Genomic DNA, 13,069 nt, shown 5'->3' on the forward strand with positions numbered 1-13,069 from the left:
ATGAAGTGAAACTATTTTTGATGTCACACACATTTGAAACTCGATATCGCTGATTACGAACGATTAACTCTTGACATTGCTGTATGCAAACTTTTAATGTTAAACCTTGGTGGTCTCCCACTAATAAACGTTTTCGAAATGTTATTTCTTAAACATACTGTATTATTTACCTAAAACCTGTAGATTCACTCAACATTATTGTTGATCCGTTTTGCGTGTTTTATTCTCAGGTATTAATTGCTTCCGCTGTAGAATATTGCTGTTACGTAGAAGTCAAGTCAAGCCAAGCCAAGCACTGGGACCAGAGTTAACATTCCGTTAAAGGGATTTTTGACGGGGTGTTATATTAAGACCTATAACTAAGCGTCCTATTGGGTATACTTTTTAGGACTCTTTTTTGAAAGGTCAACTTATGATAAGACCCATCAAATTAGGGGTTCTTATAAGTAGGTTTTTAGGATCCCGTGATATTACTAAAAATTTTAATAGGAACCCTGCAAATTCAGGGTCCTAAAAAGTGGTTTTTAGGACCCTTCGTCTAGGAAGTCACACCACAAGGGTCCCTATAGGCCATTTTTCTTGTAGTGCTCGTTCAAGAAAAATAGCCTCGTCAGCCGATAAAACATAGTTCGGATCAACATGGTGGCATACAACATCAGTGTGCTGCTCCTCGAATTTGGCTTTAAAAAAAGTCAAAAAACTGATCTTTAATGGGTATTCGGTTCATCAATCCAAATTCCATCAACAAGAAGACCTTGAATCTGTTGGACAAGTCATTTATGTTTAAGAGAAGCATGAAATTTTTTTAAGTTTGCGTCCCCCTCGACTGTAACAACCCAACTCCTTGTTATTTCGTCCCATAATTTTTTTTATAACAATTTAACTCAACACCCGAATATAATTCAAAATACATTTTTCCCATGAAGCGTTCAAACATATTTGACACATTCCTTTATCAATTTTAAACAATGTTAAATTATCACAATTACATAATTAAATGACACGATAATATATCCGACAAAGACCGAGCCTGGTGATTGGGACAAACTACCCAATCCTACGTAAGCAAAATGCCAAGTCTTCTAAGCAACCAAAAGCTAATCCGTTAAGTCCCGCACTTACCCAAGCCTCCATCTTGCGAACCTACAAAAATAAAGTCAACGAGAGGGTAAGCTAATTGTTTAGTGAATATAAACATATTATATCTATACATACGCATAAAATGAATACGCCGCATAACAATATAATGTAACGCATACTGGAACATCCAAGCAATACAAGGCAAGCTAAACTAAGCATACCATACAAGAAGCTATACACAAGATATACCAAATCAACAATGCGCCATGCGCCAACAATAATACAATATGTGCCAACTAAGCTAAACTCGCAAGGTTAGCTACAATACAACAATATATATATATATATATATATATATATATATATACTAATATATATATATATATATATATATATATATATATATATATATATATATAAATAACAATACACAACAACCCAAGGTTAACCCCTTATCCTTACACACATGGAGAATAGCCGAAACAACCTGAGCCTTAGTGAATTCGCACAACCCGAAATTCACCAACCCAATCCATTATTCCAACAAAAGGCATGACCGTAACAACCCGAGTCATTGTGAATCGGGGTGTGATTGCAATTGAACTTTGCTTATTGACGCTTATGGTTGTTGATTCGGCTAATTGCTATACTAAAATGCATGCTCCTAGTCTTAATTAGACCTTTTGACTTTGACTAGAGTTGACTTTTTACAATTAGGTCATATTGTTCATATTTGTATTTTGTGAAGCCCTTGTCAAGAAACTAAATGTAAGGGGGTGTTTCACCTCACCATTGTTTGCATGCAATATTTTTGATTGTTGCTAATGTCACAGATCCGTTTCCGCATGTATTGTTTGTTGCATCTATTGCAGGGGATTACGTCTAGAGGAGAGGAGAGCTTCACATCCGCCGATGTCCATGAGTAGTTACAAAGGATCTTAAGGGATGAAACAACTCAAACTAAGATGATTCAAAGGATTCACGGGTCCGTGTACCCGGCTAAGTACATCTATTGGACGGAGATCGAATTGGCGGGGTTAGGTCATCAAATTAGGAAAACATTTGCGGTTGAAGAGGGAAATACGGTTAGGCATCCATGGGAGATGCTCCTTTACAAGAAAGAGAGTGTTTATCCATTGCTAACTCGTGAGTTCTTATCGACTCTAAGGGTTAATTTCAAGGTCACCTCAACATGGGCCCGAAATTACCTCACATTCAGGCTAGGAGGTGAAGAGTGGCAAATGAACATGGCTCAATTTATAGCATGCCTTGGCCTTTACACAGATTCTCACCCCGAAAACACCTTCAAGTACTTAGCAAGGTGTGAAACCTTCAACCCAAACGAGTTTGACCCCATGCAAGCATGGAGCAAGATAAGTCATGCCAAATTCACTCCCGCGAATCAAGTCCCCAATGCGCTCAAAAACCCCAATCTTCGGTGTGTTCAAAGGTTTCTCGCCAAATCAGTTTTCCATCGAACGAAAGACGTTTATAAGATGACAATGTTCGATATTTGGTTGGTCAGTAATATTCGGAAGAAAACACATATTCACGTCCCAACCTCATCGCTAGTTATCTATTCGACCCAAATGGTGAGAAGGCGAGATTCCCAAGTGTTGGTGGACACTACGTAACTCGAATCGCTAAGTTCTTAAAGGTGAATTTCAATGAGTCTGAGGAGGTACCTATTGAGCGGTTGGTTTTCAAGAGAGCATATACAAGGGAGGCGAGGTGGCAAACAAACCAATTGTGGAATTTCGGTAATCAATCTTTGATGTGTCAAAAGTGTGTGCAGTATTGCTTAACTTATCTTTCAACTTTTAAATTTATAAAACCTTTATTTAATACACTTTAACACCCTAACGAGCAACAAAACCCGATCAGAGGTAGTAATTTAGGTTATCGTCCCAAGGGAAGTGCTAGGTAAGGATAAGAGTTGTTTTATTAATTAGTTCTTATTAAAGAATTAAAGATATATTTTTATGTCTTTTATGGGATAAATTTCTCTTAGGAAAGAGTTTGCTTTTAAAAATAAACAAAACAAAATAAGGAATTGAAGATTCAAAATAAAATACAAATAAAGATACAAGTAAAGATACAAGTAATTACATGGACAATCAATTCAAACGGGATTCATATTAGATAAGTTTCATGACTTATATTAACACAAAGTAGAATAACAACCATAGACCAATTATTATCCCTTAATAGGTTAAACTAAGTGTTGCATATTAATCAATAAGTAGGACTTAAAGCATATGCTAGATATGTGATGTGCATACCTAACATCTTAATTCTTCATGTTTAATTCAATTACATGATACATACCAATCTTGTGATGAGGATCAATATGCAAATAGACTGGAAAATTATATAAGTTATTAAACACCAAGTAGATCAACTCAAGTTACTAGCTAAAAGTCAATTACTACTAAGTTTTCATGCAATCATTAATTAAACAAATCCAAACGAAGGATCTTTGATTAAACCTAACAATATCAATTTCTATTATATAAGCATAATTCAAATCAAATGAGTTTATCACTAATTAAACTCTTTAACTTAGTTGCATGCAATTCAATTTAACAAGTTTGATGGACTAGATCTAAACAAGTAGCATAAATTGAATAATAGATTTATCGAATCAAGGACTAATCAACCCTAAAATCATGTTATTTAATCATTAAGCATGGCAAACAAGTGTAAACAAGCAAAACAGATTCGAAACAGTTTAAATATCATTACAGAAACTCAACCATACAGATCTGGAAAAGAACCATAAACTACACAGAATGAAGCACGAAGCCGAAGGCTTCCTTCACTCCAAGCTGGCGGCTTGGGAGTGAAGCCGGCGGCTTCATCTGAATCCCAGATGAAGTTTAACTTTCATCCACGTAATCGCTACGAATGTTTAGTTCATAATAAAAGACGAACAGAAACGAATACAGAAAATAAAATAGACAAAACAATAAATTAAAGATAGAATCATACCTTGAAAAGAAGGTAGATGTAAAAAGACTTGAATTAAATCTTGAATCTTCATTACGAAAAAAGTAAATCTAACCTAAGGGCTTAGAGAAAACCCCTAGAAAACGACCTAAAAATGAGAAAAACTATCTACTTCTGACTTAACTTATGAAAACTGAGACCAGAGGCCTTAATTTATAGAATCCTGGGGCGGTGGCCAAGCCGACGGATTCAGTGGGAAGCCGGCGGCTTGCCTTGAGTCGGTGACTCCTCGTGCAAGTTAAACTTAATCAACAAGTCAAATCTTGTAACCATCATACTGAAGCCGGCGGCTTCATGCCATGCCGGCGGCTTTACTTAATTCGCCGGATCTTTAAGATTTTATCTTGATTTTGTTTCCATTTTTACTTGAACTTGATCAATAAGTTGAGAAACCGTGTCAACCAAGCCGGCGGCTTCCTTTGCCTTTTTCTTGACAACAATTTCTTTCAATTTTTATCGATTCTGGAACATTCTGGTACTTTCAACATCAAAGCCGGCGGCTTTATATACACCATGCCGGCGTCTTCATATAGCCACTTTGCAATTTTCTTCATTTTTTATCCTGTTTAATACATAACTTGGACATAATCGTTAGAAATATCTTTTTCCCATTTTACCCATTTTAGTGTGTTTTGGCATCAAAATGACTCAAAAATACTAAGATAACTCCTCAAAATGTTATCAAAAAACTGTATAATTTAGGAGTTATCAAATTCCCCACACTTAAACCTTTACTTGTCTTCAAGTAAACCTTATAAATTATATCATGGGTATTAAAGTAAAATTGCAAAGTCAAAAGTATGTCTTAATAAGAAGTTAGTATTTATTATTAATAAGAACTAGTCTGAACCAGACCAAGGATTACAAGTAGTCCTAAAGGTTATTAAGTCAAATTTATACAGTTTGGTCATCATTGGACTCTTTTATTTTCTAACTTTTATAAGTGTATGGTTCTCATTGGAACTCTTTTCTTTTGTTGGCCTTCATTGGGCTCTTTTTCCTTTCGTTTCTTTTGCTTTCATGCTTAGCTTTTAGCTTTACACTTTGCACATTTTCTAAATTAGCCCTTATTTTAGACTCTTTTGCTGCCTCAGTGGTCCATACTTCTTATGCCATATTGTAGTGGCTATAAGCTTGCACTCGTTTCACAATTTTTTGGCTTTTAACTTCTTATCTTAAACAAGTAATCCGATCTCGAAATTGAGAGTAGTTCTATTATTAGCATTAAGATTAAGTTAGTAAAAAGACATAAGTTTGACTAAGAATTTATACTTTCAAAAAATCGAAAAAAATTAAAATTATACCCATTTTTCAACCTTTTCGGGAAAATTTGATAGTATCTCTTATACTTTTTCAAGTGATTAATCACTTCCCTCCCCACACTTAGATTATGCAATGTCCTCATTGCATTTATAATAAAAGAAATGAAGTAAATAAATAAAAGACATAATTAAAAATAAGGGAAAGAGTGATGTTACTCAATTTGTAGGATCATAGAATGATTTGCGAGCACTTTTGCGGACTTATTTTGAATTCAATAAGTAACTTGACAAAATATTAAATAACACAAACATAATACGAACATAATATTTTATTAATAACTCTTCATCACTTAAATATTTAAACACTTAGGAGCTATATTGCTCTTACATTCAGAATAAAAAAAACAATAAAACACTTGGACATAATATAGTCCTAATAAACATATATAAAGGGATAGGTAGTTTTGATTATAGAGTCGTTTGCGCGTCTCTTTTCTTCTTACGGAATTACTCCTTAGGCTTATTTTCTTCACACTTACTTTTTTCATACTCATTTAACGCTTTAATTTGTTGCAAGAAATTTAATGTGGTGTCAAGACCCCTACGAAAAGACATTTCAAATGAAACACTCAACTCATGGATATGTTTTTTCACTTAAGTGCTAAGTTTATATTGCTCTTTTATAAATTCAGTAACAATTCTATCCATGGTAAAGTCATCATCATCCTCTTTATCAACTTTAACCATTTTCACATTAGAGTGAGGAACTTTGGATCTTGGAACTAACGAAATAGATTCAATTATTGCACCATAAGGAATAGTTAACGAATTATCAGCATAGTTAATGGTAGCACAAGCGGTAAATAGAAACGGAGATCCTAGGATTAAAGGAGTTATAGGATCTTCTTTCATGTCCATCACAACAAAATCAATTTTGTAGAAAGCATAACCAACAATAACTTCAACTTGTTTAATAATCCCCAATGGTTCATGTAAACGACTATCAGCAAAACAGACATTTCCTTTGATTGGTTCCAATGACGACAATCCTAAATGATTATAAACGTAAAATGGCATAACATTAATGCTAGAACCAGTATTAGCTAATCCCATAACTGGAATTAGACCACGAATTAAGCAAGGGATTTGAAATTCCCCCGGATCAGTGCACATAGCAACAGGAACGTCAGGTGATGAATACGGATCTACCGGATTAATTGTGAAGAGATAAAGAGGGCGGAAACCTTCCTTTCTTCTTTCTTCCAATTGTCTCATAGTATCAGCTAACCAATCATCTTTATCTTCACATTTCGATTTTTCAGATTTTTCACTATTAACTTCATTATTTTCATCAACCTTTTTATTAACTTCTTCTTCCTTCTCGTCAAACAACTCATGCATGAAAATTACCTCATCACGATCAAGACCTCGAACCTTAGCATCTTTTGACTTATCTTCTTCAGTAGCAGTTAACTTCTTTATTTCTTTATCATATTCTTCCTCTACCATATCAAACTCCCATAAATACTTCAAACCAGGTTCATAAACATTGACCCTATTCACTTCTCTAATAACATTCACCTTTTCAAAACGAACTTCCTTAGAAACTTCGGATTCAACAGGAACTTTACCCTCGACAAGTTTGAATAACTTAGTAACATTGCGCTCTAAGTTTTGAATTGACGCTTGATGATTATTTTGTACTTGGGAAAGTTGAGCCTTTATGTTATCATTAGCTTCATTTTGATTTTTGATAAAAGTGAGGATGCTTTCTTCAAGATTAGAAGAATTTGAAATGAAAGGTGCTCTAACAGGAAAGAAACCAGGTGGGTTTTTATTATTAGCAGGATAAGGTGCATTATAATTATTACGATAATTCAGGTTTCCTTAAAATTGATTAACATACGAAATATTTTCAACTTGCTCCATAGTAAGACTAGCAACACAATCCTCAGTAGCATGAGGACCTTGATATTTTTCACAACCTACCTTAATCATATGCATCTCCTTAGTAAGCTTTTCAATTTGCCTTACTAAATTACCCAATTGCACATTCATAGCCTTAACCATATCTTCAGAATCAAAACTAACAGATTTTACCGAACGAGAAATATCTAAGTCTTGGTGCCATTCATGGGAATGAGCAGCCAACTTATTAATCAGAGTTTCAGCTTCTTCGGCAGTTTTGCTCATAATGTTTCCTCCAGCAGATGTATCAATCTCTCTTCTTGTAACAATATCACAACCCTTATAGAAAGTAGTTACCCTTTTAAACTTATCTAAACCATGTTGTGAACAACCCCTAAGCATTTGACTAAATCGAACCCAAGCAGAATAAAGAGACTCATTAGTTTTATGATGAAAATTAGCAATTTTAGTTTGAAGGGTGACAGTTTTAGACGCGTGAAAGAATCGAGTGAGAAACTTCTCAACCATCGTATCCCAACTAGTAATATCTCCTTCAGGTAACGAGTTCAACCATTCCCTAGCTTCATCTTTCAGTGACCATGGGAAGAGACGAAGATAAATAATATTACTTTTCACATTATTAATGTTAAACAGATTACAAATATCTTTAAAATTCCGAATGTGAGCATTAGCATCTTCCTTCTCCGTACCCCTAAATTGATTACTTTTTAGCAAATGAAAAATATGACCCTTAATATCAAAATTTCCTTTTATTTCGGGCTGAGTAATAGCATGACCTAATCCTTCCCGACCAGCTTTCATTAACGCTTTCATTGAATCAGTCATTTTAATTTCTGAACTAAAAAGAGATTCCAAATTAGAATCAGGACTAGACGGAGGGTGTGACAATCGCTCCAAATCCATATGGACGAACACGTCATTCATTGATTTCATTGCGAGGTATTTGACCTCTATATGATACGTTTTGTAAACATTGCATTCTTTTGAAAAGGCATACCATAAATGAATATTTAAATCAAAGGTATTCGACATCTGATGATTTCTACATATAGACAATCACCGTATATAATAGTTTACAATAGTACTTCCGTTGACAATGCAGTCAAAATAAGGTACATGATGATGAATTGGTGAATGCAACGTTTTCTTGAAAAATATGCCATATAAGACTCCATGCACATAGCTTGTCTATCATATAAGCAAACAGCGGAAGACTTCTAGGGAACCTGAGAATAAACATGCTAACAAGTGTCAATACAAAGGTTGGTGAGTTCATAGTTTGTATGTTTCGCATAATCTGTATATAAAGATGGATCACAAGATTTCAGTTGTTTCATCCAGAAACGTTTATCAAAATATTCTACGAAATTGAGCACCCTGGTAACTAAACTTAACGTATATATAATTTGTACCCTTTGTATAATCATCTTAATAATACACGCAAACCAACGTGTACGCTTCTCAAATAGCATACGTCCGTTAAAAGGCTAGTGCTCTAGCTCGGACGGGGATATCAAGCCCTATGGATCCATATACTACTACTCGCGCCCACCAGTTCTTATAACTGGCAGTTACTAGTTACCAAAGCTAAGGGATTTTCGGTTCAAACTCAGTGTAGAATTTAGTATGTACTTGTATCCATTGTGTTTAAAATAAAGTGCATGTATTCTCAGCCCAAAAATATATATTGCAAAAGCAATTAAAAAGGGAGCAAATGAAACTCACCTTAGCAGCACATACAGTTGTTCATCGTAATGTAACCGAAACTCAGTATATCAAAGAATCGTAGATCTCAACCTAGAGAACATATGTTGGTCAATAAATGTCTATCAATCTAGGTCAGGTCATAGTGTATCACAATCCTAATGCTCGAGATCGACATATAAAAGTTATCCAAAGTCGTTTCAAAAAGTCAATTTTGACAATAGTTTAACAAAACGAGACGTACCTTATATAAGGATTCATTTACTCGGTTGGTAATATTCAAAAATCCAATTTATCAATCTCGTAAACAAGTTGTTTAAATCTTAATTGTAGATTCAAAAGCAATTTCAATTAACTTCAATCATAATTCAGTTGCTCATATCTTTTAATCCGTTCATCGAAATTATTCGATATCTAAATGAAAAGTTATTGATTTTTCGCCAGCTTTCCAAAAACATGTATATCATATACCTTTTACCAGTAATATATGTATTTAATTCGTGATCTATTATAAACTGTTTAACGACGAAATTTAGCATACACGTATCTATAAATATATATACTCGAGCACTAGATATGGATACACAATTAATATATAAAAGATAAAATATGAGTGCTTACGTATCAATATTGAGATTCAATATTGTAGGATAGTACGTAGAAGTAACGGAGATGATAAACACTAGGTTTGACTTATGAGCAAAACCCTCGAACAATACCCATAACCTCCTTAGTAATAACCCATAGTTTCCTTAGCTCTATCCCACTTGAAAACCCATTTTGAAAGTGACACGCTCATGACCTCGTCGTAGTGTTTTAAGTGATATAATTAATAATAATAATAATACTATTAATAATAATAAAATAAATAATAATAATCTTAATAATAATAATAATAATAATAATAATAATAATAATAATAATAATAATAATAATAATAATAATAATAATTTAAATAAATAAATTTACACATAGTAATATATGTGTAAAACAACTCGCGCAGAAACCTGGTATTTATAGGCATAATTCCTGATTCTGATGCCCATGCGATCGCATGGGTTTTATGCCTATTTCTCATGCGATCGCATGGCCGTCAGATCCAGCTCACATATTTTTGTTTTTTTGTTTGTCGACATAATAATTAATAATATATATAATTTATTTAATTTATATAATTAATTATATATTATATTAAATTCACATGCATAGTTAACTTGTAATTTTTGTTCCGATAAGTCGTACGTTGTTACGCGACTTATGTCCCGGTTCCGGTTTTTCGAGTGTCCCTTCGTACGCAGAGAAAACTTGTAATTTTCATTCTGGGACACTTACCTTTGTCAAAATATAGCCTTAAATTATCCCTAAATTATACCACCCAGAGTATATCTTAAACTTTAGAGTATTTTGGTCATTTACTTCTATAAATCATTGTCTCGTTATTTATTAATATAATAGTATTTATCAAACGTTTCATAACCAAGTTAATATCTATTCTCAATATTTATAAACACATTTTAAAATACATATCGCAAGTTATTCATATAATTAATTCTTAAAAGTTAATATTCCTTATTATTGTATGTGTCCAAATTACGTTATTTAAACAAATAATTCACCATTTATTCCGAATACCGTTAAAATGAATGATTTCTCAAATCAAGTGGACCTCTCAACAGAGACTCGTAATAATATCATAATTCTTAAGAGACTCGGTAAATATATTTTACTTGAATCGTTTGGCATAATCTTTTAACTCTGTAGTTAAATATATCAATCAGATAATTAAACCAATAAGTTTAATGCACATTATCATATCCTCAACACTTTGTTACGTTTTCAAGTTATAGTATATGTATCTATATATAATTGTTCGCGTTTCGTTGAGAACAATCGAAGATTAATTGAACAGTTCAAAATTTTGAGATTTAACTTCATAGACTTTGTTTATCGTGTCGGAAACGTTAATCATACAAGATTAAGTTTAAATTTGGTCAGAATTTTCCGGGTCATCACAGTACCTACCCGTTAAAGAAATTTCGTCCCGAAATTTGAGTGAGGTTGTCATGGCTAACAATAAAAAAAAGTTTTTATGACGAATATGAGTCGAAAAATAGAGTTTATCACCGTTGAATAATATGGATAAAAAAATCCAATTACTTGAAGCGTATGAGAGAAGCCGTCGTAATAAAGTGAAATGGAGAATAGAGATGCGTCTTATCCCTTGACGTAGTAACGATTGATTTCCGAAATTTAAGGAATAGAAAATCTTCATAATCTAAATAAGATTTGATTCTTCGGGAATTAAGAAAATTAAGATTTCCTTTGATTAATTGCGTAATCTGCCTCGATTGTTATGTCTGATATTTTGCTATAAATTGCCCACTTCCATTTCATTATTTTCACCACTCCCACATCTTCTTCCTCATTTCATACTTCCAAAAGATTGTGAAATGCTTCATCCAGTTCTGATTCTTGATATACTCCTAACCTTCATATCTGTCATTCTTCTCTTTCATTTACCACCGGAGGATTTTATTTACTTTTACTTTTATTTTGGGGTTATAGTGTTATTAATTTTCCCGTGTCTTTACGTTGCAATACGTATTGATATACACGGTTTGTAAATTTCGGGGTTGTTTTCGGGCTTTATATTTTCCATTATATTTCGGAGCTTCATGCTTTCGTTTTCTTTTCCCGACTTTAAGTAAAGCGAATAATGGTCCTAAATTCGTAGCTATACATTTCGGAATGAACATAATTAATGTTCTAAGAAAGAAACGGTAATAGCACAATCTGACTTGTCAAATTACCAGAATACCTTGAAAAAGACCGAATCATTAAGAAAATATTTTCTTGATATTTTTAGAGATTATATAGAATGAAAGAGTTATGTAACATGGTTCATGATGAGGGTATGATCTGTGAACCTTTATCACGTTCCATTAGAAACTCAGCATGACTTACTGTAATATAATCACGTTGATCAAGTGTCATTATATTATACTAACTCATGCTTCAATTCCCAACACTACTTCAAAAACATCCATTTTTCGAAATTTTCAGAAATTAGAAACTAAAATATTTTCTTTTATGATGTAACACAGATAGCGTGAAGAGATAAATGATTTCAGATAAGAATAGTTATGAAAATATCTTCAGAAATATGGAGGATATTTATAATGGAAGATACGATGAAATCTTAGAATTTTTAATATCGGAGGATGATGCGGAAAATCTGTCTGTGAAGGTTTAGAATAAGAAGTAAGATTCTTACTAATGGTTTCAGCAGACACTGAATCATTTGGATTCTTTGAAGGTAGATTTCGTCCTTGTGATTTGTCACAGCTTCCTTCATACTTTGCTCAACCCGTTTTCCAGTTTCAAACCTTCTCTTTTTCTGTGCTTTTCCAACACACTACTCTTTATCATCAAACTTTCGACTGTTAAAGTCGTTTATAGTTTTTGCTGATTCATCAGCATTTTTCCAAAATTCGTAGAACTAGTTTCGTAGTTTGGGGTGTTTTTCAGAAACTTCACATTCGAAGTATGTAAGTCTAGAAGATAGACATTATATGTATATATATATATAACTGTTGGCGTAGAATTGCTGCGAAATTTAAAATACTGGTTGCTAATTCCCGGTAGTTGGTATGGAAATTATTGTTACAAGATGTGGATGAGTACATGATAGGGTTTTAATGAGTATAATGATTTTTCAGAAGGTCAAGGATTAATGAAGTTGTTAGTAAATTTACTGCTAATGTGGTGGAACATAAAAGGTTCCCCGGTAACAAAAACGTATATGTCAAGGTTACAATAAGGTTAATCTGAAAAGTCAAAGTTGACTGGTATTTCTTGGTAACTACGGTGCGTATGACATTGATGCTCGTGGAACAGATTGTGAAGTTGAGGTTTGCGATGCGGATGTTGTTGGTGGTGGTAATGGTACTGTTGGTGTTGTTGTCGGTGGTACTATTGATGCCGGTGATGCTGCTGGTGTTTGTAACCTTTGCACCATATTCTCCAAAGCCACTACCCGAGCACGAAGCTCGTTGACTTCTTCTACTACACCGGGATGATTGGCG

The sequence above is a fragment of the Rutidosis leptorrhynchoides genome, chromosome 8 (genome assembly GCF_046630445.1).
Source record: "Rutidosis leptorrhynchoides isolate AG116_Rl617_1_P2 chromosome 8, CSIRO_AGI_Rlap_v1, whole genome shotgun sequence".
NCBI classification, from domain to species: domain Eukaryota; kingdom Viridiplantae; phylum Streptophyta; class Magnoliopsida; order Asterales; family Asteraceae; genus Rutidosis; species Rutidosis leptorrhynchoides.